The sequence below is a fragment of the Castor canadensis genome, chromosome 11 (genome assembly GCF_047511655.1).
Source record: "Castor canadensis chromosome 11, mCasCan1.hap1v2, whole genome shotgun sequence".
Lineage (NCBI taxonomy): Eukaryota > Metazoa > Chordata > Mammalia > Rodentia > Castoridae > Castor > Castor canadensis.
Genome location: NC_133396.1, coordinates 117,282,693 through 117,309,869, shown reverse-complemented (window position 1 = coordinate 117,309,869; position 27,177 = coordinate 117,282,693). Strand labels below are relative to the sequence as shown.

At 38.1% G+C, this 27,177-nt stretch overlaps 1 protein-coding gene across 23 annotated transcripts in view; it reads right to left on the bottom strand.

Annotated features, from left to right (window-relative positions):
- Esrrg (estrogen related receptor gamma) overlaps positions 1-27,177 on the bottom strand; it is a 556,652-nt gene that overhangs the window by 299,725 nt on the left and 229,750 nt on the right. The window contains exon 1 of one of the 23 annotated variants that reach the window (XM_074048322.1): positions 901-17,569. The exons of the other annotated variants lie outside the window; for them this stretch is intronic. The gene's annotated coding sequence lies outside the window, so the exon portion shown is untranslated. Of the gene's footprint in view, positions 1-900; positions 17,570-27,177 lie in introns of those variants that run through there. 23 annotated transcript variants of the gene reach the window in all.

Genomic DNA, 27,177 nt, shown 5'->3' with positions numbered 1-27,177 from the left:
ATCCACAATGTGAAGGCAGAAAGAAAACCACCATGTGGTACCCCCCAACAGCAAGCAAGCACTTCTTCCCTTGTTCTGCCTGTGCACTGGAAGTATAAGGAGCAATTTCAAAATTATTCTGTCAGCCTCTTGACAATTTAATTTATTTATTAGTTAGCCAGTTTCTCAGCTCTGTGTGGGTAGCAATGGCCCATAAATATCTCATTCAGGTGTAGCATAGAAAAGACTAACAACCCTGGGCCCTCAGCCAAACTTAGCAATGACTGACGCTCGCTTAACTGAGCAAAGATTTGCTCTGCACAGAGTGGGGCTTGACTGTGCAAGGACCAGGAGTGACAGTGAAGATGCCGCCTAGCATTGTAACAAAGCTGCTTCCAACTTGTGCTCAGGCAAGTGGAACTAGCACTTAAGCTGAATGTTAAGGGGTTTCAATCTTGATACTTTTTCCATCCCCAAATCATTTACCTTCTGAATAAACCCTGGGATTTTAGAGGCAAAACAGCACATTACTACACTTAACTCACAAAACCTTGTACCTTTTTAAAAAGGCTGCTGAAGATTTTATTAACTTGTAGGAGCAATCATTTAATTGCTTGCTTCTGCCACACCACATGCAATTTTTTTTAAATGACCAAATTAAACTTGATGCACAAATTCATGCTTTGAAGTTCCTGTAAAAGGATCATTCCTTTCAGGGAGGTATAAAAAGAATTGAACTGCTCTCCTTTGGTATAAATGTCTGCACACCACCCTTTCCCCACCCGAGATGACTTCATATACAAAAGCAACTCATTCTCCTTCAAATGTTTCCAATTCATTTTCCATGCCAAGTTTGAATTTCCCTCTGCAATTTCAATGAAAGTCCATAAGCATTTACAAATGGAGAAATATTGTACTTACAATTTTGGGATGTGTAATGCAGCTGTGTATCTTATGAAAAAACTGATATGTTTATTTTTGCTGTCCTTCCTGTTCAAAGACAACACCACTCTTGTATAGTTGAAGAAACTAGTGAGAAATAGGAAGTCCTTTCCACACCACGAACATGTGGACTCTATTCTTTGAATCAAGCTGCGGTAGCAGTTAGCAGTCTGTTGTCTGACACTTTGTCTCTTAGATCAAATGCAGCCCAAAGTCATCAGGATGATTTACCGTGTAACCTCACTGAACATGGTGACATACAACTGCAGAATCAAATATGTAGACTAATTTCCCACTTCACAGGTAAAAACCATGTAGACATGAGTCGGTACACACAAGACAGGTCCCATCAGGACAATTGTTCAGTTAGCTAGGACGATTCTCAAGCTGTGTGTAGATAACCAGACAACATGAGAGCGACAGAGTGAGTGCCTCTGGGATTTTAAAGTGCTGCATGCCTCTTGCTTGGACGGGAGCTCTGTTCCATTGCATCAGACACCGAGTAACACGATATCACAACCTATGTGAGCAACCAGAAGTCCAGGCAGGTCACAAGTGAAATTCTCTCCATTGCCAATTGAGATTGACATGTGCTGTTGTCATAAAGATCACACTGTCCAATTTGGCCAAATTGGTGGTCTTAGGACTAAACCAAGGTACAGATTGTCAAATTGAAAGGCATGTGAAAGGCTCCAGTGTTAGGCTTCTCTACTGGCAGTTTGCTGAATCTCTGCTGGTTAAAACACTGTGTTTTTGTTTTACTTTTAGATATTTGCTTTTGTTTTGACTTTGTTTGTTTCATGTCAATCTGTGTTTTGAAGGCATTTATGCCCAGAACTGAGCAGACGGTGTTAGTAGTGCCTTCGTGGTAGCAACCTAAGAGCGCATGGGCTTTGAAGGGAAGAGGATGGAAGGAAGATTGCTCACACTTCCTTGGAGCTCAAACCTGGAAACAGCTCTTCTTCCTTTCTTTTCCTCTGTGGGACTTGGAACCTGGATGCCATAATTGAAAGCCAGTGTGTTAAGCATAACACATCAAACTACTGTTCACACCCAGCCGCCCGCAAGGCTGCCTCCTAACAGCTCTGTTTTCTGCCTACAGTATGTGCAAGCAAGTGGAACCATCACACGCACTGCATGCTAAAGGCCGCAGCCTTTGTCTTCTCCAAGTTCTGTCTGTTTCAGAGGCTAACATGCAGCAATTAGTCTAATTAATGTGAAACAATGAGCTGTGTTACCACTTATCAAATTGATTGTTCCCCTATCAAAACAAAACAGGCTGGCTTTTTGATGTAATTTCAAGAGATGATTTGAAATGTCATGTTGCTGCAAGCCAATTACCGTATGACTAGAGTCACGGTCAACAGAATACATAATTAGCATGAGTTTGGGAAGGCTGCTTACTGCTAGTATGTTAATTAACTGTCTTTTGTCATAAAACAAAAAGATTGTAAGGAAGGTTTTGAAATAGGTCTTTTTTATTTACATTTCTTTGTGCTTATCAATGTGAGACATGACAGTGCAAAAGAATAGGAATTTTAATTCCACTCCTTCAAATTAGTACTCAGCTGCAAGGTCAGGCATCCTATACAGTCTGAAGGCAGTACCAATCCCCTCACTCTTGTCCTGCCCCTTTTATTATATTTCTTATGGAGTTAAATTAAGTATCGGCTACAACGTGCAGGTAAGACATCCTGAGCTCCACGGAACAAATCCCCTAACAGACTTCTTCTGGGCTCACTAGCCTTTGTGCAACTTAGAGGGCTGGGCAGTACATGGTTGCCCTGAGAATAAGATTCAGGTGTCGTCTTTCTATTTCAATCTCGAAATTGGAAGAGAATCATCAAATGATGTTATTGCCTTTACCTCACAATGGTGGAGAAGAAATGCAGAACGGGCACCTGTAGGCTTGTAAAAGAATCCTATTTGTGACACCAGGGCTCCATAACTCCTCTGAACTTTCCTTTTGTATATGATAGCCTGGCAATTCCACATTCTTCATTAAGGAACCAATTCTGTATTTCTTGAGTTCTAATGCATTCTGGCAGTGGCTATAATCGGTAACTGACAATTAACAACCAAGTTCATAGCCATGGTTTGACATGCATATATTAGGAAACTAGCTGCTGGTTTGGAGAACAAGTTGCAACTTTCCAAAATTTTACTTTTACTCTTCCATTATCTAATGGTATTATTCCACCTGCAAAGGCAGATAGGGAGGGCTCTCAGGGGCCTCCCACAACTTTCTATGAGAAATGCAGTCCCATTCTGTGAGTGCTCATAAATTCTTTTCTTCCAATTTTTTCTGGAGGCTTGGTTTGGGTCTTGAAATCATATTAGAATGGTCCCCAGGAGTCAGAAAAATATACTTGAAGAATTTCAAATTTAGTTTGCAAACCAGACTTTCTGTCCTACTTTGTTAACGGTTTACAACTGCTTTTTCTGTTTCTGATATTTAAAATGTAGTATAAAACATATTAAGTGGATGGGATGCAATGCCTTCTCTTTTGGAATAGTGATTTCTCAGTTTGTTGCTGTAGGGCAGGGGAACCCCAGGGGAAATGTAATTGACAGAGGCAGCTCTGGACCGAGCTAGGCAGGAGAAGAGAGTGAGTTTTCTGACACACTCTTCATTCCTCTGCACAGCACCTCTTCCTCTGTCAGTATAAAAATTCATCAAGGATTGTGATTATAGTTTGCAGAGAGAGGGAAGAACCAAGATAAGGATGGCAACCTAAGAACTCTGGTTGTTAAGTAATAATAATAACTCATCACTGCTCAGTGTTTCTAGGTGCCAGGTACAGTACTGGTCCCTTGAGATTTCAGACAAACCACAAAGGTGTTACAGTCAGGGGCTTAGTGTATGAGGTAGCAAAACAACAAAAGAAATTTACTAAGCTCATGGCTGGGTCTGGAGTCTCTAAGTGTTGGCACATCTGTAATCTGGAATATAAAGTTCATAGGATCCTAAAGTTGAATGAAATCTTAGAAATGTACTTATCCAACCTGCCTTCCAATATGGAATTCTTACTATACCAGCCCGGGTAGACTGAAATGAGATTCCTTCCAAGGTAAGGAGTCTCTTTGGCAAAATTTAGAAAATACCCAAATAAGTTTCAAAAGTTTTTGTATCGGTGCTGGTAAAAAAAAATTTAGAATTCATGATGCTTGGGTGTCATTGTTGCTCTAAAGCTATAACATGGCTTATAGGTACTGTGAGATGCCACAAACTCTTCAGCAGGCTCAGCAGGACGAGATAGTCTATGCAGAGTGGTTTGGTTAGAAGCATGTCCTGTCTGAACTAGAGACTTGGATGAGACCTGATTGGAGATCATTAATGAATCTAAAATTAAAAACTTGGAGACTGGAGCATCAGATTTAGTAACAACCTATTGCACAAATTTCTTTGCAATTTTATTTTCTCCTGGGTCAAGTCTCAATCTAACCACACTTTAGCTTGTAAAATCATTACTTAAAACATCAAATTTCATATATAATATTGTGAAAAATATTTTTTTCTAATAGTTTCCCTCTCAAATAAGAAAGGTGAAAGTGAGAAAGGGAGGAAGGAGAAGGAATGGTTGTGACCCTTTGTTGCCGGGCACTGTGTTGGTTCACATGAGGTCTATATACTTACATACCAGGAGCTATGCCAACTTTATATAGTACCTGATTACCTTCTCAGAGTGACCTTGCAAGGCAGGTGCTGTTTTCCCAACTCTCTCTCTCTCTCTCTCTCTCTCTTTTTTTTATTTCAATAAGTTAAGAAGGCTTAGAAAGAATAATTAATTAGCCAAAGTCCCACAACTAACTTTGACTCTAAAATTCTACTCCTTCTGACTATGCAAGATTATTTGGTATTTTGCTTTTATTGTTTAGGTAGAACAAGGGTCTAACTATATTATTGTAAAAGAAAAGAATATGAAAGGACTGGAAGTCTTCATCATTCAAAACAAAAGAGAATGAACTTGGAGCCATAACTAGCTCCATTCTGTAAAGCAGTACAATGGATTTTATTTTCATCATTTGAAATCTTGCCAAAGAGGGATTTAAGGGATGCTGGGCAATTGCTACATTTTAATGCTGAATCCAAAATGGTTTTTTTTTTTGAAATTTAAGAACATTACAAAGCAAAGCTATGTGTTTGGAACACAGGATAGTTTGTGTTTGTTCCCCTTCAAAGTTAAAATTCCTCAGAAATGTTTTCTTTATGCTTTAAGCAAAACCTGAACACTTTGTGCAAAATAAATAAATAAAATGTGCTCAACAAAAACAGTGTCATCCTAGTGAAGATGACTAGGTATTGCATGCCAAAGCTCCTGGGACAGTGGCCCCTGTCACCCAACAATAGAGGAGCGTGCTCGTCAAGGGCCAGGAGAGGCACAGTGGAGGAGCCTGAGAGAGCAGTTGCCACAAACACATTGTTGAAATGTCAGTCAGGCACTCGGCTGGTCTCCACCACCTTTCACAAAGCTAAACATCTCTTTATGTCAGAACAAATTGGGTAAGCCTCAAATCTTTTTTCTTTTCTCTGACTTCAATGAGATGAGCATGGGGAATGAGGAAGAGAGAAATAGCCAGGAAAAGAAGGGAGAAAGAAGGAGAGTTCAGTACACATGAAAGCACTATGACACTGTACATGCCTAAAAACCGTTCCTGGGAACTCTTCAGAATCTTTCATGTGTGACTGAGGCAGATCAGGACAGAGGCAAAAAATCTTAAAACATATGACTTAATATTATATTTCAGATTGAACATTCTCTCTCTCTCCCTCTTTCCCTCTCTCTCTCTCTCTCCCTGACTCTTCTTTTCAATTGTGGATATGTGCGGATTGTTCACACCTTGTGCCAGGGCCAGCTGGAATCACCGCCCTAGCCCAAAGACCACTCAAACCCCTCCCCACTGGCTGATTACTGGCGATGGAGAACTACTCAGGTTTTACCCCTCCCAGAGGTTACGGTGACCTTTTCAAAACACTTTTGAAGCAGAAAGCCCTCTCTCTGCTTCTGCCTCATACCTGGCCCATCATGCCTATTTGTAACCTTCCCCCCCAACATTTAGTAAGATTTATTATCACCCTCACTACATCTACATATCATGCCTGGATACATCCATGTAGGATGTAAGAGTGGATTTTCCACTTACCAGCAACTACAACATGGTGACAGTGAGGAGCAGGCAGTAGCAGGGCCACATTCAGATTCCCAGGGCTTAAGTTATTTCCCTAAGCATGTACTGGATACTTCAAGGTAGACGCTGATGTCTTCATGCAAATAGCTAAACCAGCCAACCCTTTTTTCCAGGCCATTCTGTTCCTCTTGCTCTTGGCTACCACCTGCACATCTATCATCAGAGTAAGCAATATTATAACTGAATCTGCACACAGCTTTACAGCAGTATATGTCAGTGTTCCTCTCTTTTAAGTCTCAAAGAAAATGTTAACATCTGGAAAAAATCCAGCTGAGTAGAAGGAAAGACAGTACATGAGTGGAGAAGACACAGGCTGTAAAGCCTCAAAATGCAATGGATGGAAAGACAGTAGCATAACAAAATAGACTAGTCAGCCACAGAGGGCAGATGTTTCCATGATATGTATGATATGTATTTTAGATATAAAATCAGCCATCATATGTATTACTTTTGGAAGGTACAATTAATTCCCTTTTTTTTTTTTTTTTTTTTGGTGCTGGGGATAGAACCCAGAATCTCACACATACTAAGCATGTACCCTACCATAAAGCCAATTTTTTAAAAAAAAAATTGATATAATGTACATATATATATGTTTACACAGTTGTCCTTTGATATCCTTGGGACACTGGTTCCAAGGTCCCCTATGAATACCCAAATCCATGGATGATTAAGTCCTTCATATAAAATGCCATAGTATTTGTATATAACCTACATAACCCTCATCTATTCTTTGAAAAATCTCTAGATTATTTATTATACTTAATATCATGTAAATGTTATGTACATCCTTGTTATATTGTGTTTTTAAAGGAATAACAAAAAGGGGAAAGTCTGTACATGTTCAGTACAGATGGAATATCTTTTATTCATATTTGGTTGAGTCCATGAGTGCAAAATCCATGGAAACAGAGGGCTTTGTGCAGTTTGTGTATCCATGGGTTATATATAAACACATGCACATGCATTTGTACCCATGTTTGCTTAAAATTAGCTCCAATTTGTAAAGAACAATATTTGGACAAACAGAAAAATGAGTGAAACTAAAATATAAGCTTTTTTATGTACAGCTCTGTTTTGAGAGACACAACCAAGTTCCAGAAACTGAAGAGAATAAAAAGAAGTGAAATACTGGATTACCAGCTTTATTAGCACAAATGTAAAGAACTTGAATTCTACAAAGATTTTGTTTTCAAACAGGACACAATGGTTACTCTTTGAGGGAGTGTTTGATATGGGAGAAGATGGAACCTATCAAGTAAAATGAGATAATATAAATATTTCATTTAGTCATTATCATCTCTTTATGATGATGAGAAGACATTAATATCATATTTTTATTCTAACTCATAAAAATGGTCAGTCATCCACATTTGTAATGGGCTGCAGCACACGAATCTTAAGTTTGGCACGAAGCTCACACAAATCACTCAATATTTTCAATATAAATGTAATGACTTCTGATTTTAGGAAAAAATAACAATGCTGAAAAAACCGCATCACTAGTAAACTGTAACCTCTCCTATTGGTCACTTATGTGTGTGCACTTGCAAAAATATAAACTTTCTGCATATTCATTGTGAAGAAGCCGTCTGACAATCAGTAGAAGAGACAGCAAATTTCTTCTTGAGGATTAGGCTCCGATTGGTTGAATTGCAGCATCAACCGGGCAATTTTACTATTAAGTCAGCAAAAGTGAGTTCTTATACACTATGCCACTTACTACCAGAGAACATCAGGCAAAGGGAAAAGAACACGCCAGAATAAATTGTGCATTATTTCTGGCGTTAGTTAAAGGAACAGAGCATTATAAGGAAAAAATACAGTAGCATTGATTTTTACAGGTGTTTAATACAGATAAGCTGAAAAAAGGGTTTCCATTTTAAGCCCAGTGATGGCTAAAGATGTATTCAAATACGTTCAAAGGCAATCTTAAGTCTTCTAAAATGGTGTTGAAGCTATTCAAGCAAAACGTAAAGTTTTTGTCGTAATACTGAGGAATAGAGAACAAAAACTGTCCGAGGAGCTGACTCTGGCACATGTCGGCCACTGTCAAATTGGGGCCGGGGCGGGGGTCATTAAAACACAGGTAATACTGTTTATCCATTACACAATCATACATTATATAGAGAAAACAGTAATAGACTGTCCACAGAAAGGCAGGAGGTGTAATTGCCCTGGAAGCCTCCCCCTCCCATTCCCAAGGAAAGACACCAAAACAACCAAGCAAAAGAGTTAAATCTATGCTCAGGTATTAGTCAAAAAAATCCAGTCCATGATTTGCCACCTTGTCTGTTTTTATCCTATTTCTTTAAGTTTAGAAAGAATAGGAAAATTTTTGTTTTTATCCAGCAATACTAAGTAGATGCATTTAAATGCTTCATAAAAACTAATTTAGAAAAAAAATAAAAGTTCTGGAGGACCAGAGATGGAGCTCAGGAGGTTGGCCTGTGCTTAGGATGTGCAAAGTCCTGTGTTCAATTTCCAGCACCACAAACAAACAAATAATCATATCAATCAATAAGTGAAGTAACAAATAAATAAATCAGATTATGTTTGCATTACTACTAGATGGATAGTTTTTATAGTTAACTTATTTTGGGAGCTTGCCAGCCTCTGATTTCTGTAGAGTCAAATAGTCAGTGAGATAATGAATAAGGCAGAAAAGAACAACCATTTTTGACCACAGAGACTCAATATTCAGAGAATGAAAATATGGGAGCTATGTTTGCTTTCTGGCATTCTTCGCTATGTACTGTCTTTTATTTTCTCTCTAGCAATTTGTCTTTCTTCCTTTGAAATTAATTTTGATAATTCTGGCTCAAATTATGATGCTTCCTTCTGTTACAATGTTGTTGCTTTTTTGTTTTGTTTTGTTTTGTTTTTGAGTGCTGGATATCAAACCTGGGACTGCTAGGCAAGCATTCTACCACTTTTACAGCTCCAACTCTTTAATACGTGTTTCTATCCACCCACCCCTCCTCTCTAAGACCTGGGCCAGATAGCTTCTCATTCCCATTACTACTGTGACTATTGTCCTAACTGACCATACAGCAGGTATTCTTGCATTAACAAAAAGAGGGATTGTGGTAGCCAAAGCCCCTCTGATCAATTGACCAACAAGCATAAACTTGGTGCCTGTTTGGTATGACACATAGCAATGAGGACAGGACTGACATCTGTGAGGAATGAAAAGTCTCCATATACAAAACTATCACTCTCATAACAAGTATTGGACTAATTCCAAAACATTATGTTAACTAAGACAAAACAACCCTGCACAGCTGAACAGCTAACTGCAGTGAAGTATAAGCTAACAGAGTAACCAGAGATGACTTGGAAGGGTTTACTGTAAAGATGCCCAGTCACTAACAGATCCCGTGAGCAGCGGCAGCTGACTCATGTTCTGGAGATGCTAGAACAGAAAGCCCAGGACATAGATACCATCGCTTGTCAAACACATGATAGGATCAGCCAGAAGTCAGAGCACTGACAGTGGTAGTCTGGCCAAACCTGGTCAGTGATATTCTGATCACAAAATGGCTCAGCCATGACCCTCTGTGTGTCTCAGAGTTTCCATAGGTAAAAGGTTACGGAGTGCCTTATGTCACAAAGAACACTAAAGGAGGGCAAGCAGTATCAGTAACTTAGTAATATTTTGGAATTTAGTTATAATTATAATATTATAGAATGTGTTATAATGGGGCAGGGAATACGACTCAACTCAGAGGAGACAAAATTCATATTATATTGAGTTATAATTAATACAGATTTTCATCCTACATAGGTGGAGTGATGGAGGTCAGAAGAACACAGATTTTGAAGCCTAGAAACTAAGATTGAAGTTCTTTCCTGGACAACATTGAGCAATACTTGTTCAGCCCTCTTAGCCTTGGGGCTTATCTATAAAAATGGGAGAAACTGAAGATCCTCTCAGGGATGTCCTAAGGCAGCAGAGACACTCAGGCAGGTGGATATAGATGAAAGTGTCATCAGTGCTTACATACTACCTATATCATGGTTTTTATTCTTCCTTGGGTGTAAACCCGATTCTGGCTCATTCAGGGGGAAAATCATTCAGGAAGCAAGCTTACTTTCTTGGGAAAGCATTCTTACCAGTCTTGTGAATTTGAGGAACACTTCTCACTTGCATTAATTGGTGTTTATGAGTGTATTATGAACCTCTGCTGTGGCATCTGATTCACAATAACGAGAATAAGCATACTAATTTGTCATTTATTTTCCAATGCCTGCTTTCCTGCTCATAGCACCACTGATATCCCAGGACTCAACCCAATTATTTCCTGTTTTCTATTCCTACTGATAGTAGCACTAATGTGCCCAAAAGGCTTTGCTACTTGGTGATGAAAAAAGGGGAAAAAAGGAAAGAAGGAAGGAAGGGAAGGAAGAAGGAAGACTCCTACTGTATCCATGACAATACTGTTGTCATTTGCTAAGTAGCAACCTACGCTCTCCAGGCCACTGGGCCATATCTAGTAATCAAACCAAATCAGCAGCCTGACTGGGCCATGGACACTAGCAGCAGACCTGTGCTTATTTTGTATTTATTTCTGGGGTGGAAGGAAATTCCATCTGCGGAATGAAGTTCACAACCTAGAGGGAGTTGAATTATATGAGGTCTATATACACCAATGGTTTTGTGTGCTTATGCTTTGGGGAATTGTGTGACAAAATGACACAGATAACTGGCAAATTCAACTTTGTTTTCTTCTCAAATAATTAATGACCAGTGGTTTTGACAACTCTTATTATTAACTTGGAAACTAATTTATGAATGTAGACACAGCTCACTATTAATAGAGGAAGCATAGAGACTTCACGCTGTGCTTTTTAGTCCAGCCATCTAAATGGTTTTTAACCTTACCATGTAATATTTCTGCTACTTTCTTCAGTCTTTCACTTTAAAAATGTCCTTTTGTGCTTATCCCAGGAGTTTCTGTATTGCTCAAGGCAAAAGACTGCAACGCACCTTCACAATTACGAACTGTAAACATTTTTCTGCCTTATTCTGCCCAAGGTTCCGAGCCCATTTAAATGTCTGCAGATAGTTTCAGAAACATACAAGAAACATACATATTTTTGTAAAACTTGCCAATTTCACCAAGAATTTTGGATTTTAAAAATTTTAATTAAAAAAAATCTAATATTTTTAGCTGTGGAGAAATAGTGACTAAAACCAGATTGTTATTTATTTCATATATGATCAGCTTCAAGAATGAAATGCAGTAGATTAAGTTAATCTCAATGACGTTATTTCATACTATTTTTTTTTAAATCCTCCTCTCGATTTAATCAATAATAGGAATGTTAAAGTCTTCATATAAGGAAGGAGCCTAGATTTGTGGTTTCATAATAGCATGAAAGCCAGGAAACATGAATTCTGTTCTTGGTCATATGGTCTCAGGTGATCTCACGATTTACAGCCTCAGTTTCTCCATTTATAATACTGCACAGACCAGAAACAGCAGCTTCATGGTGGTTAAGACTGTTGAATGCTATGTGCCAGGCACTGAGCTAAGCGCTTTAAAAGGATTATCTTCTTTAATCTTTTGAAGAAGATAATGTTATTATACTAATTTTACACATCAGGTAACTGAGGTACAGAGATGTAAGTAAATGGCCCAAGGTCATACAGCTAGCTGGGAACCAACTGCAAAGGTTGAGCTCTAACCCATGAGCCACACTGCTCTCTGTATGGTTGGCTTCCACATTTTCTGCAAGGGATTTACAGAGTGGGAGATACTATACAGCCAACTCAGAAAATTTCCAGAATAGTGGCCCATATTTTCCCTCTCCTCTTGCGGTACTGGGCCACCTGCCTTGAGATGAAGACCACCCAGGCTCAGGCGTTCTTGGCTTTGCTGCACCTGGTAGTCTTCCACCCCCCTCATGCTGCAGTTGCAACACAGCAGGGCTTTAATCTGTCAACTGAACCTGAGACATTTGTGTTCAGTTCAGTGCAGCTGGTGGAGGGAGGCTCAGATTTCCGCTGAACTGAACACAATGAAGCAGCCCTGTCACACACCCATTACGAAAGCACAGTACTAGCTGGCTAATTTTTGTAGCATAAGGGTATGAGCTATTTAAAACTTTTCCCTCCCAGCTTTTAAATGCCTTCCTAGGGGTAAAGTTCATCTAGGGGTCTATTGGCCATATGTTAGTTGGTGTCACTTTTTCGCATATTGAGGAACAAACACAGAGAAACTGGCTTCCAGAAGAAAATGTTCACGATTGCTGACAGCATGTATACCAAATGGCACACTTTCAAAGTATAAAGAAGCAACTCTGTGACTTCTCTGCTCAAACCTGGTGTCTGCAGAAAAAGCAAACTTGAAATTGACTTACACAGATGCCAAACTAGTGCCTCTTTCTCTACTACTAAGATTCACCTTAGCTCATCAGAGCTAACTGGCCAAAATAGGATCAAAGGTTTAAAGTGATTTAAAACTATACCACATTCATGGATGCTTATTTGAAATTATGGTCATTTGAGAATAACATATCTCATCATTGTGGACTTAATGAGAGCTATTTAAAAAATGTAATATGCACATTGATTTGATCAATTTTAATCACTCCACAATATATGCATGTTTCAAAACAACATGTTACACACAACAAATATATAATTTTTAAATGTCAAATAAAGAAAAAGAGCTAGCTATCATCAAAAATACCACCAACAACAAATGTTGACAAGGATGCAGGGAAAAAGGAACCCTCGTACACTGCTGGTAGGAATGTAAGCTAGTACAATCACTTTGGAAAACAATATGGAGGCTACTAGATCTGCCATATGATCCAGCAATACCACTCTTAGGGATATACCCAAAGGAATGTGACTCAGGTTACTCCAGAGGCACCTGCACACCCATGTTTATTGCAGCACTATTCACAGTAGCCAAGTTATGGAAACAGCCAAATGTCCCACTACCGACTAATGGATTAAGAAAATACAGTATTTATACACAATGGAATTTTACTGGGCCACAAAGAAGAATGAAATTTTGTCATTCGCAAGTAAATGGATAGAACTGGAGAACATCATCTTAAGCGAAGTTAGCCAGGATCTGAAAGCCAAAAATCATGTTCTCCCTCATATGTGGATTTTAGATCTAAAACAAATGCAGTAATATTATTGGACATGGGTCACACGATAAGGGGAGAACTCACACAGGAGGAATGGGGAAAGGTAGGAAACCCAAACCTTGAAAGTGGTTGATGTGCTCACTGTAGAAGAGTGAATATAGTAACCTTAAACTGACAGAGGCCATTATGGGAAGTTGACTGGGAAGTGGTGAAGAGGTCTGGTACAGATGAACCAATTTGGGTTGTAATACACATGTGCATGGAAGCAATGCTAGGAATCTCTCTGTATAGCTATCCTTATCTCAATCTAGCAAAAATGCTATATCTTTCTTATCATCTCTTATGTTTTCTCTTCAACAAAATTCGAGAAGAGGGCAGAACAGGTTCTGCCTGGAAGCAAGGGGGATGAGGGGAGAGGGTGGTGGCCAGGGGCAGGGGAAAGAGATGGCCCAAACAATGTATGCACATATGAGTAAATGAATTTTAAAAACCAAACAAACAAAAAAGACACATATGGTAACACAGAGAAGGCCATGTAAGATGAAGGCAGAGTTTGAAGTGATGCTGTTGTAAAAAAAAAAAGAATATCATGGATTGCTGAAAAACACCAGGAACTAGGAAAAGGCAATAGAGGATTTCCCCTATTGTCTCCAGAGTAAGCATGGCTCTGACACCACCTTGGCTTTGGAATTATAACTTCAATAACTCTGAAAGAATAAATTTCTGTTGTCTTAAAAAAGAAAGAAAGACAGAGCTAGCTATCGAGCTTCACTTTTCATGGCTTTGGTTAAGTAGTAAATAATAAAATAATACCTTATATGCTTAGGCCAAAAATAAATAAGCAATAGGTAAGAATGATATGGTAAAAGACTCACACATCCAGAGATGCTCTGCAATTTTAATGCCTCTGGAATAAGGTTGCAAATAGAGCACATGTAACTTTCTTCAAATCCTGGAGTTTTTACAAGCAATTGCTAGATCAATATTTGCGAATTTAAAAGAACTAAACTGGATTAAAAGAAGCTTAGTATCTGCTAAAATCTAATAGGGGGGAAGAGAAAAAAAGATATCATCTATATGACTTTTAAGATGTTCTAAAAAAAGTCTCCATATAAAGAAACCATTCAAAGAGACAAAGACTGAAGGCTAGCTAAGATAGAAAAAAAATATCTCCCAAAGACAAGCAATATGGGGCATCCATCCAGGTCTCATTTTCCTACAGTACAGAGAAAATATCTTGGGGACTTTTTTTTGCGGTACTGGGGTTTGAACTCAGGGCTTTCACCTTAAGCCACTCCACCAGCCTTATTTTTTAAAGAGTTTTTCAAGATAGGGTCTTGCTGAACTATTTGCTCAGTCTGGCTTCGAACCGAGATCCTCCTGATCTCTGCCTCCTGAGTAGGTAGGATTACAAGTGTGAGCCACCAGCGTCCAGGTACATCTTGGCCTTTTTATATTCAAGTATTATCTTTACACAATCCTTGCCTTCTTTGGTTTAAAAAAGATCACAAATAAATTTAAGCAATTTTGTAGCACAGCATCAAAGAGTGTAAATTATCATCATTAAAAAGAAAACAGGGGCTTTGTGGATCACAATGGACCATGCTTCCTTAAAAGAAGAAATACTGTGGGGCAGAAATGGTCCTAAACACACATCAAATAACATCTGGAGGTTGTGAAAGACCCTAGGAAACAAGCTCCTCCTTCCTACAAATATGGAAAAAAACAGCTTCCAGATGCAAATGAACTGCTGTACTCAATCCTTGGTCTTAAAAATGAATTTCAGTAGAATCACCAATGCATTATCTCAGTCTGAAAAAGACATACAATAATAGCCTTCTGAAAAATGAATTAAGAACACATTGTCATCAACTCCAGCAAAAATAATAAAGGCAGAAAAGATGAAGAGGAAAGCCTATCTTTCAAAATTGTAAAATGGGTTTATAGGTCTTCTAATAACAACTTTTGTTCAACCCTTACATAAATAGGCTTAGAGGATACAAATATTACGTGGGCTGTGTGGACACTCCCCAGTTCCTAATCGTGTTTAGGGATTACTCGACAGAACAGAGACATTTCATTCCTATTGGGCCAGGGATTACAGCCAAGAAACATCTAATATTCCATTTTTTAATTTCATGCATTTTTTATTTACCTTTAATGATGCTGTATATATTCATCATCCTGAAATATTAAAACAGTATGAAAAAAGTAATAAATTGGTGGAAAATTTAGGGAATAGGAATGCAACAGCACGCAAATCATACACTATCAAGTGCTTGATACACATTTAAAATTACTGCCTACTACGGCAAAGCCAAATTCCTAGCAGATTTCTGAAGCACAAAGTCACAATAAGGAGATCAGCAGAACAGACTGAAATAATAGAATATTCATCCCTCTAATCCATATGCAATTCTTTAGGGCTTTTTTTTTTTTAACAATGCATATGAGGTCTGACTGTATTCAAGATTTAAATAAGTTGTCTCTCTCTTTCCTGCTCTTCTCTATTTTTATTAAAAAAATGTATATACAGTTATCATTTCTGCACTACTGCACCAATGATGACAAGGTTAGCACATTGTCTCACACCTCAAATGAAACAATAGCATTTTTTAAACAACACAAGTGTTAAAAGAAATACATTTATTCATTTCACTAAAACCTCTGGAAATAGCTTTTCCAGAAAGAAGGAAAGTTGTCTTCATTCATGGGAGAAATGAAGTAGTGTTTTTATCATTTAATTACTAATTAACAGATTGATGCTATAAGACAAGATCATACTGAAATGCTGACAAGAAGAGCTAAAGGTTGGCATTTCAGCTTTGCTTCATTCACTTTCCCTTGCAGGGAGATGAGATTGCCTATCAGGTCTTAGTCAATTTCATCACAAGGATCAGAAAATTATGGAGGAAGAATAAGCCACTACAACCTGGTTTGGTGCAGGTACTTCTGGAAAATGCTTGGAACTCTGGGAAAAGGAAGGACCACATGGTATCAGGTGTCAGGTCAACAAGATCTTTGCTGTGGTCCTCACCCTCCTAGCCAGTGTTCTAGTTGTCAAGAGTTAGTTGCAGTTCTCACCCAGGGTTTCTGGTACTTTTTTGCCCTGTGTTCTTTCAGTTTGCTTGTATGTTCTGATAGTTTTCGTCAATGAAAATTTACTGTAACTTAATAAGGAGGAAAATCGACCAACAATGTAAAGCACTTCCTATGCTTTAAAGTCTCCCACACACCTCCTTCTTTAAGAGGTCTTTTTTCCACTCACCCAAAAGAATTGGTCCTTCTGTTATGCTTAAGATCGCAAATTGCCTATAGCTCAAATCCTATCCTGTCTCCTGCTATGGTTCTTTGACTTATAAGTATGTCCCTTAAGGATAAACACCCTAAGTCTTCTTTTCTAGTATTTTCTCTCTTGCAATATTCATCACAGTTCTACCAGGTGGGTTTTCAGAATTTTTCTTTTTTTTTGTAATTTCATTGAATTGACTGAACCTAGTTCTGTTAAGTGTTCCTGTTTGTGTTACACTCACTGTTTTTCAGTTCACTGTTCAAATTAGCCAATTGTGCCAGTTGTAGATATGAGGAATTACCACAATAATCCTAGATAGAGCAATATATTGCCTTAGTAGAGAATCAATTGAAAAGAGAAAGCATGCCCTACCACCTCAAACACTGAACACAACAGAAGAGAAAATATGTGGCTCCATGGAATGACAAAAACATTTCCAGACTATGGGAAAAACATAAACAATGCAATTTGGAAAATAAAATTTCCACCAATGCCAACCAAGAGGGAGACATGTAGCAAATGAAAGAGATTTATGAATGAGAAAGAGGAGAGAGGAGGGGAGGGGAGGGGAGGGGAGGGGAGAGGAGAGAAGAGTTCTCCATTTCACTTACAGAATCATAGAGTTTCTTTATGGAGAGAGATGCCTCTGCATTCAAATTAATAAGTATAAAAACATACCCTGGTGACATTTTAGATGAGAAGGAAAGCTTTAAGGAAGTCCTTGCATCCCAGAATACAGTTCTTTGAATCTTTTGCCAACCCCTCTTCGTCACAGCAGTAATGTGTCACCATTTCCTTCTAACCCCCTTAACATATTCCAGAGTCAAGATAAGCTGATAAACTATCCAATTAAAGTCCAATTCCTTCATGAATGTTTTAAGGTTATTCCTTCATTTCCCTTTAAGGACATTAAGAAACTTGAGAGAGGAAAAAGATTCAAAATATGGCGTGATGAATGGCAAGAGAAAAGGAGGACAAAACAATTTATTAAGCTGACAGAAATTGTAGGAAACACCCAACCTAATGTCTTTTTACATCCCTCTGTCATGTCTGAGCAAACCAGACATGGTTTGCTATAGCAAATCTATTCTGATTATAACACAATGATCCTAGCTACAGTAATGATATCATCTCTTTTTTTTTTTCAGCTCCAATTCCCATGCTGGCAAGCCTTTTGACTCTAGGCACCCATTCAAGAATTCAAGAGTGTTCTCAAGTTCTTGTGTGAACCAAGATGTGTCAACCCAGGGCAGGTGGTTCAGCGGCTGTGAGATTCTTTTCTGAGTATGTCCAGCATTTGGTTAAAGCCTCTTATAAACAATACACTGGCTTTGCAATTAAGCACTTATACTTGTGAGGGTTAATAAATTACTCGACATGTGTAACTGTTGACAACAGGTCAAGGGTGTCACTCTGATAGGGCAGAGAAAGTGGTAAAACTCTATAAAACTTTCAATTCTATACCCAGCACTAACCCCATTCATGAAATCACCTCTTTTATTTCCCATGGAGGCATTCCCGTGTACGTGCTGTCTTCATGGTTTCACAAACTTTACTTTTCCAGCCTTTGTGGGCTAGTAATATTTGATGAAAGGTTGTTTTGAAAATATTTCTAAAACACAAATAAACCACACTATGAAGTTTTTAGAGCTTGACTTGGTTTTGCAGAGTCTCCTACATAGGTGTGCTAATTCATATAAATATCCAAACTAATAAAGATATACCAGGGTTGGGCCAACCCATAGACAGTTGGAAAAAGAAACTATTAGCAATCATCACCCTTCTTACCTGGCCTACTACTCCCTCCTTCTGGGAGAGATGTGTGCTTTACCCTCCACAACTAGTCCAGATTTCAATTCTTTCAGCCCATCCTCTCCCCTTTTCTGAATTTGCTATTTTGTAGGACTTTCTATTTGTTGGGAAATATTCTACAATATTGCCCATTCAACTGAACCATTTGAAATTATTGTAAGATGTTTTTCCCTGATAACAGAGCTTAATATTGAAAGTTCTTTCTGATTCAACCAAATATATCATCCCACTCAAGTCTTACGATGCTGTGTAGTGGTATGTAGTATTTTGTCCTCTGTACTATTTTAGTGCAGTGTGCACTATTCCCAAATTAAAGTAGGGCTTTAAACCTGGATCTATGTGGCCTCACATTGACCTCAGTGCTCTACTCTCTCTCATTAACTGTCCCCCACTTGACCAGCCAGGATGGGGGCGCAGTTTAAATCTTTGTCACAAACACACCCATCTTTCAAGTAGTTAGTAACTCTGCAGGATAAACAAGATCTCAGTTTGAGTCTTTTTAATTCTCTATAAAGATAGAGTTGTATTTTTTAGAGTTCTTTGAAAATGACATAACTTGACAGTGAAAGTCAGTCTAAGTACAGAAATGTACTGTGTATGGCTTATGTGTAAATGCATGACTATGTTTAAACATCCTCCCAAAGCCATTGTTCTTATATGGAATTTCCTTGAGAGATAAACACTGATACTTTAAAAGTCTGCATGGATGATAAACTACACAAAATAACTAACACTCAAGAGAAACACAGTTACTAACAAACCCAACTAAAATTCTAGAACGGATGACCATCAACAAAAGAAAATGTATCTCAAAACTAGTGGTATTCAGATTGGCATTATGTTTCTTAGCAAAAGGCTCACAAATCAACAAAGTTAAAGACAGAAACATGGTCTTAAAGTAGGAAATTTTTTTCCAAGTCCTTCTCTGAAACTAGTGAAAACCACTGGCACACACCTGTTGTTTTACAAAGTGAATCAGGCAGGTGTTTGGAGGGCTTATCTTTAAGTCATCAAGAATTTCTGCTTCTCCTTAGACTGCTTCTGGGTATCATGGATTATGAGTGATCAGTGTGTTCCTTCGTTTGTTTATATAAATGGGCCCAATGGCTGTTGAAACACTTCAGAGCACTTAACTAAAGCAAACAATGCTCTTGAACTTTAAATATCCAACAAGAGGAGCTATTGACAAGTAGACTTTACTTAGCAAATCTCAGAATCATTTGGAACCTTAATACAATCTTTCAGATTTACAAAGAAGCGACACAACCCAGATACTTATCTCCAGTCTCCACAAAGAATGCACTGCCTTGATTTGAGACAAGGTTCAAAAAATAACGCTGTCACCATATATTTTGCTTGCTTTATTTAATTTTTGTTAAGACTGAAGATGAGTTTACTCAAGTAGAGAAGGGAGAGAGGGTGTTTGATTTGTATCTGAGTCTTCTGGCTTTTTTATTCCCTCCCAAAGTACTAAGAATTTCAGAGAAATTCTATGATTTCGGTCCTAGCATGTTCGTTACCTGAAAGAATGGTAAACACTCCCAGAACCCCTTCTTATCTGTAAGAGGTGGGAGCACCACTGGATGCAAAGGCCCATTTCAACCTACTAGCCAATTATTTTCTTATTTAATACAGTTACACTATTATTGGTAACTAGAGAAAGAGAGCCAAAGTACTGTTGTAATAAAATTATGGAAAACATTCCCAAGTAGAGGCCAAGGATTCCTTATGTTGGTTCTTTTATATTTAGAAAGAAACAAACTGCATGTTTCCCTGATGATGTTTGGAGGTGTTAGTTTTGCAATGGGGTGAAGATGATGGGGGAAGGGGGTTTGCTCCTTATACTTTCTTTGGAACTCCATCTTACTTTAGTTACTGCTGGGATAAGGCTTTGACTTTTGTGCCAGTAGAAGAATACAAACGAAAACTCATTCTTTTTAAGAAACTAAATCACATAATCCTATTTCCATTCTATAATAAGCTGAATTCTAGCTGTTTTCTAATTTGACCAACCTGTTTATTTTTTCATCCAAAGTTTTAGAACCACCATGTCCAGGCAGGAATAAAAGCTTTTTCAAGGCACTATTCTAAAAAAGATTTCTCAGGGAAACTTGAAACTTCTACTGAGTATTATTTCACACCTTACAAGTGCAGGAAATATTAAAGCAATATTCACATCTTTTGCTACTGGTGGACTACCACCCATTACATGAAAAGCCAAGTTTGTTTTGTACACACTGTTTCCTAAATGGACATGGTTAGAACTGTATGGGACTTGGGGACTACAAGATATCCTTTATTTCTCCCTTTCCTGACATGACAATGTGTAACGATGGCGCAAAGTCCAGAGAAGCTGTAAACTGACATTCTTTCTCCCACATTCCTCAATGCTGCATTGGGAGCATACCCAGTGTCTTGTCAAGTGCCTTCATTGTGGTTTAATCCTTTTTCTTTAAACCTCTACTAGAAAGTGTAGTTCTAATAAATGATAAAATGTAGTCTTAGGCACAGATCTGCAGGGAGCAGCTTTTGAAATTCTCTAACATTCTAAGTTATAATTGGGTTTTAATGCATAAATTGGCTGAGTAATTTAAATGTTTGGAAAAGAAAACAGTCTTTCCTAGAGTTTATGAAGTGGTAAGTCTTTTTCTTATAATAATTAACTGTGAGTCATCCTTTCAAACACAAGCACATGCTCCACACAAGAAACGCTGAAGACACTCGCCAATTTACTAAACTAGTACCTTATTACAGTGGACTTTAGCACATATTTGTGTAAGAAATAAAAATGGGAAGTAACAAACCATGAACCCTACTGAGTTTGCTGTCTATCTGCCCCACCTAACTAATGAAGAACAATGTTTTAAAGACATATACTCACTGTCTGCATATGGTCCTACTTGAGAACAAATAATGAACTAGATGAGAAGGTCAGTAGTCTACAGAAAATGTCACAATGGTATAGAGGCTGTTCTTAACAACCTGATCCATTTGTTTGCTTCTAACTAGAGCCTGCCTTTACCAGCAGGTCCTGGTTCCATGCCATGAAAATCATGAGAGTGAGGTCAGGTGGAGTGGTACATACCTGTAATTCTAACTGTATGGGAGGCATAGGTGGGAGGACTGTAGTCCGTGGCCAACCTGGGCACAAAAGTGCATGACCTCATCCCCACTGCTAAAAAAAAAAAAAACTAAAGCAAAAAGGACTAAGGAAGTGGTACAAGTGATAGAAGGTTCTGCCTAGTAAGCATGAAGTCTTGCGTTCAAAACCCTAGTATAGTATGGTGGGCTCTTTTCCCTCTCATGGCAAGGTATGAAGAAAATGCAGGCATCATCACTTCCATGTGTCATTTATGAAAGCCTCTGGGCCTGAGGACAAGCCCTTCTTTCACATCTTTCCTGTTCTTCAAGGCAAGGTTTGAATGGAGCCATCACTGGCTTCAGCCTCAGAAGAACAAGTTTTCATACTGAACTCCACCAGTCATTGCTTACATATCTGAATCTTGCTAAAATGTTCTCATTGTAAAACTCTGGCTACAGAAAATGTAATTAGACTTTTTTAAAAAGTCAGATCACATTTAAAATGGATAAATGCTGGGTTTTTACAAACATCTATAGGGATAATGCTGAGAAACTTGGAATGAAGGAAGCTTTGCAAGTGCAATGTGTTATCATAAAGGAAATCATGCCTTCAAATGTGTCAGCATCATTTCAGAAACCAAGAAAAGGGAGGACAGCTAGAAAATCTGAAACGGTAATTCCAAGTTATTTAGGTAATATAACTTAATTGGGAGAGAAATAAGTTAAATGTATGAGGCAAATTAATTTGGTACTATTGATGATGAAAGTATATATAGCATTTAGTTGCACTGCATTGGGCTGCAAATCACTTCCAGTTGCTTGCTTTCTACACAGCTTTGTAAATAGAGGACTTAAGGCACCATAAATCAGCATCAGCTTCCTAATGTGGTTCTTCTGGAAACACAATGATAGAAATCCTCAACCCAGCAGTACTGAAAGGTACATAGTTGTAGGAAGATGAGCCTCATATCACTTGCCAATTTCCCAGATTCAAACTAAATCCAATAGCTTTCTCTGCTAAAAACTTCCCATCCAATGAAGCCAACTCTTTGCCCAAAGTTGAAGGGAGAATCACTGTTGGTTTTGCAGCATCTAGTTGGGAGTATGAGCTCTCACTCAAGTTGCTTATATTTTCTTTGCTAACAGAACTAGGGAACCAGTAAGATTTATTTAAACTTTCATATGCCAAGGTGTAAAGAGAGGGCAAGTAGAGGTACTTCGAATATTACTTAAATTAAATTCTAATGATTATAAAGTGCTCAAGTCACTATTACCCAAGCAAATTGTTTAAAAAATGGAGACATATGGATGGTGTACAGTATGTCAATGAATATTGACTAAAAGTACAATCCTAATATATTTATCTGGATAGTAAACAAATGGCAAGATGAAATGTACTATCAGGATCAAATGTACAGTATAGAATAATGGGAACTGATATACCTATTGACCTTGAGTTCCAAGTGTTAGCTGTGAGATCTCACTTGCCAAACATATGGAACTGAGTACAGTTTACAGCATGGCTCAGAAGTAGACAGGTAATAAGCAGAGGTTACTGGCAATAACACTATTGTGTTAATATAACATGATTGGGTCACATGCAAATCTTTTATACACATTTCCAATTTAATTTCATCCCTATACTAACATGTGTCTGAGGTAAGTATTATTGATCCCATTTTATAGAAAAGGAAACTTACCTGATGACAAGGGAGTTAATCTTTCTGAGTTAAAAGGTCTTGCTCTTAATTTTAGTCCATACTACATAAATTCCAATTTCAGATTATATATCACAGTCTTAAGTAGAATGGAATTATTTCTTCTGGTTTTAAGTTCAGAAAAGAATGTGAAATTGTTCCACTACACTTTTCTATGTTTTGGTGCCCGTAAAACTCTGCAATGATCAAGGGACCAAGTAAAGTGATCTTCACTATCGACAATCAGGGCAGAATTTTCATAACAACATTTTAAGCTCTTTCTTTCCCAGCTGTATCAGTAGATGGTGGGAAGGGGTGATTCCTACTGTCTATCACAGACATTGACACTGAAGCATTCATTGATTGCTTCAAAACTATAAGAAAAACACAGCTCAGGTCTTCAGATTATGGCCATAAGAAAACTCTGGTAGAATTATTTATACTTAATATTAACAGTAACTTTCTGTATACAATGGGATTTTAATTTTCTTCTTTAGGTTTGTCTGTATCACGAAAATACTTTACAATAGATAGTTACTATTTTGTAGTTTAAAACGTTATGCTGATGTGGTGTGGTTCAAGTGGTAGAGTGCTTACTTTGCAAGAGGAAGCCCTGAGTTCAAACCCCAGTCCCACCCAAAAAATAAACTAAAATAATGTTAAAAACAATGTGGTGATGTATTTATCAGGATACATTAGTTTAAAAGATGTCTCTGAAATGTTCTCTCTTATAGTATGGACATTCTCCTTATTCTGTTTTGGGTTTTAAAGTTTATTTAAAGGTGATCTGTACTTACATCACATTTATCTATTGCTCAATGCTTTTTTCTCCTGATTTCCAGCATTAGACAATAACTGTGAGGAAAGCTTAGCTATAATCCTAGCTCTGCATCTCACTAACTACATGGTCTAAAGTAACTGTTTAAAACAAAGCAAATCAAAATCATGTTGCCAGAATACACACACATGTGCATGCACACATACACACACACACACACACACACACACACACACACACACACTGAGCCTCTTTTCCCTAGTATTTTAAAGATTGCTTATTTTTTCTCTAGGTATTGTATTTTCTCTAAGTGGAAAACTCAGGCATAGTGTATGAAGCCAAAAAACACAGCTGGTCATAAAAAGTTAGGTTTTAAAAATATTTTCATGCCTAATCAACAGATGAAACCAAAGGCTATATATTTCAGCAACCAGTAACTTTGTCACTGTGCTTTCTGGGATGCCAGAATCTGCATATAAAAATGATGGCCTCTCACCATCAGTTCATCTTTCACCCTTTCTGTTTTATTAACTTCCATCAGCCTCGTCTACATTGTATAATAGTTGACTGTGATACAGCTCTCAGTGAACATTTGTCAACCCATTGGTGCCCCAGGGTTAGGGATAGATTGGGTGGCCTGGAGAATCAGCCCATGGAATACACAAAGAAGGTGCTCAGGTTCTCATTAAAGATATGAAAACCAATGGGGTACAGTATACATATAAATGGTCAAAAGGTTCTTATTTTAGAAGACTAAGCAATATGAATCACATTGATAGAATGGCTATGGGATTCAACATATTTTGTAACCTGTAAGATTTATTCTTCCTCCAAGGCTATAAGCATTACTTGAAGAGCACATGACCTCCTACCATCCCAAGTCTGTCTGTGAACACACTCACACCCAAAGGGACCTCTCTAGTGACAGCAGAGGAGGGGTGAGGTCATCATTCACCATCATCCCCATCTTCACCACAGGCCACTGGCCACTAGCCAGTCACTGTGATAAATTCCTTCAGAGTTTACTTCCTTACAACCATCCTAGAAAGTTAATATTCTGAATCCCAGTTTACTGATAGTGAAAATGAGGCATAGCAAGGTTAAGAAGTTCATTTAGGAAGCTTATAGTTAATAAATACAAAAGTAAGGATGTTTAACCCATACCTATCTCACTCCATAACCCACATTCTTAACCACTCAACTTCTACTGTCTCCTCACCTTAAAGGAAGGATTTATGGGATTAAGCAGGGGCGAAAAATAGCAAACTACATCATGTACAATCTGAGGTATGAATAAAGGCCTAAAGAAAGCCGTGTTTTGAAATGAAGGCATCAATGATATGTCAATCACACACACGCACGGGGCATTTTATTATCATATCCCTGCTGAAACTTTTAATACAGCACTACAATGCATTCATTGCAAGGTGCCATTAGGGCTGGGCTCACTTCAAGTGTTACCAATTCATGGGCAGATTAGAGGACACATTAATAACGTAGTTAATATGAAGTGTTTAGTGCCTCCACATCAGTGACAAATACGACTCAGCCAAATTTCCTGACCACTGAGGCCACGGAGGAACAATTTGGTAGATTTCATCAACAGTTCTAATTATGTCCCTGTCAAGTCGAGAACAAAGTAATCCATAACTGGGGGGTACTCAGAGACAGTGGCACAGAAGAGTAATTTATGCCCAAGACACAGAGTCCTTCCTGTAGTTAGTGTGCACAACGCTTGACTAACAAGTGGGTTCAGATAGGAATTTATTAGGGAAAACACAGCCCTCTGAGTTTGAGAGGCTTGTCAGGGGAAGCTTATGAGGAGTTATGAGGTAATGACTTCTAGAAAGTCTTGTTTACACAGGCATCTGAGTTCAGGCTGTCACAACCTTGGAAACTGCAGGCTGAAGGTATAGGATCTCGGCCCTAAGATCGTTTCAGAATTTTTTTTCAACTGCTAGATTTGAGCCACTTCTCTTGAGAGGATTTGTGGGTAGACTTTTAAGTGTGACCGGAGGGATGCTGAAGTGAGTGAGCCAATGAGGAGACAACTTAGGAAACAGATATTTTAAAAATAGCAGTTCAAACCTCAGATAGCATTATCATCAGAGGTACAAGGATATTGTAAAAAGAAAAAAAAGGATCCTTTTATGAAGCTATAAATAATGTGCTAATGGAATGTACGAAGGAATTGTTAGGCACAATAAACTGAGTATCACACCTCTCCCCCAACCACACTGTGCACCCAAACTCTGAGACAGGAAGAGTGAGGGAAGGAGAGGAAGAAAAGAGGAAAAAGAGGGGTCCTTAGGGAGGGAAGGCAATGTAATTTTGACTGATTTTCCACTGTGATTTATATTGGGATGTGGCTCTGGTTCTCTCCAACAGGATAATTTTGTACATGGCATTCTTATTAAATACTTCAAAGAGGGAGGGAATAGGGGTGGAGGAACTGCATGCCTGATATATGTTCTAACTAGTTAAAATTGGTGATGTTAGCAGCGGCTTGATTATTATTACTGATCAGTTGTTAATTAAAATAAAATGAAACTTCTTAAATTGCAACACCTTATTGCAAATTATGCAAAAAACACAACTAATTGAATTATTAGCAAAAATTACATTTAAAAATAGCTTCACACAAAGAACTGAAATTATCTAATCTAAACTTGCTTTTACCAAATAAAGCTTGAGGAGACAAAGCTCTGGGGAAAATATGGGTTTTTTCTGACTCTCATTGAAGAGAAAGTGTGTGTGCGTTTAAATGTGTTGTCAAATGTTCATAGAAATAGCAAATAAATTTGAGATTACTTAAAGCAAACTATTCGATAATTCTCATCCCATACAACATGATATTCATTTGGATATAATCAATTCTTGATCAGCTACAAATGACTTTCTAAGCAACGATACGAGGAAAACCAAGATTCATTATTACTAAGGCCTTCTTTGGTCTTTAAATAAGGAGAATGGTCAGAGGTGTGTGAAAATCAGCTCCTAGAACAATGAAAAAGATGGTTTCAATTCAGTGGGTGCTTACTCACATATATATAGCACATACACAACATACACATTTGTAAACAGACCCCTATTTTCCATTGTTCTTTTCCTCCAAGTTGCTTCTCCTCTTCCCCTGCCTTGGTGTGTAATGATTCTTCATGCTTTATTCTGCTGCACAGACATCAGGGTGTCACTGTTCCCCTTGGGCTCTCTCATGTGACAATAAGCTAAAGCCAAGATGCTGCATTCTTGTAAGCAAGCTCTGCCCAAATGCTCATTTGACATCATTGTCCATT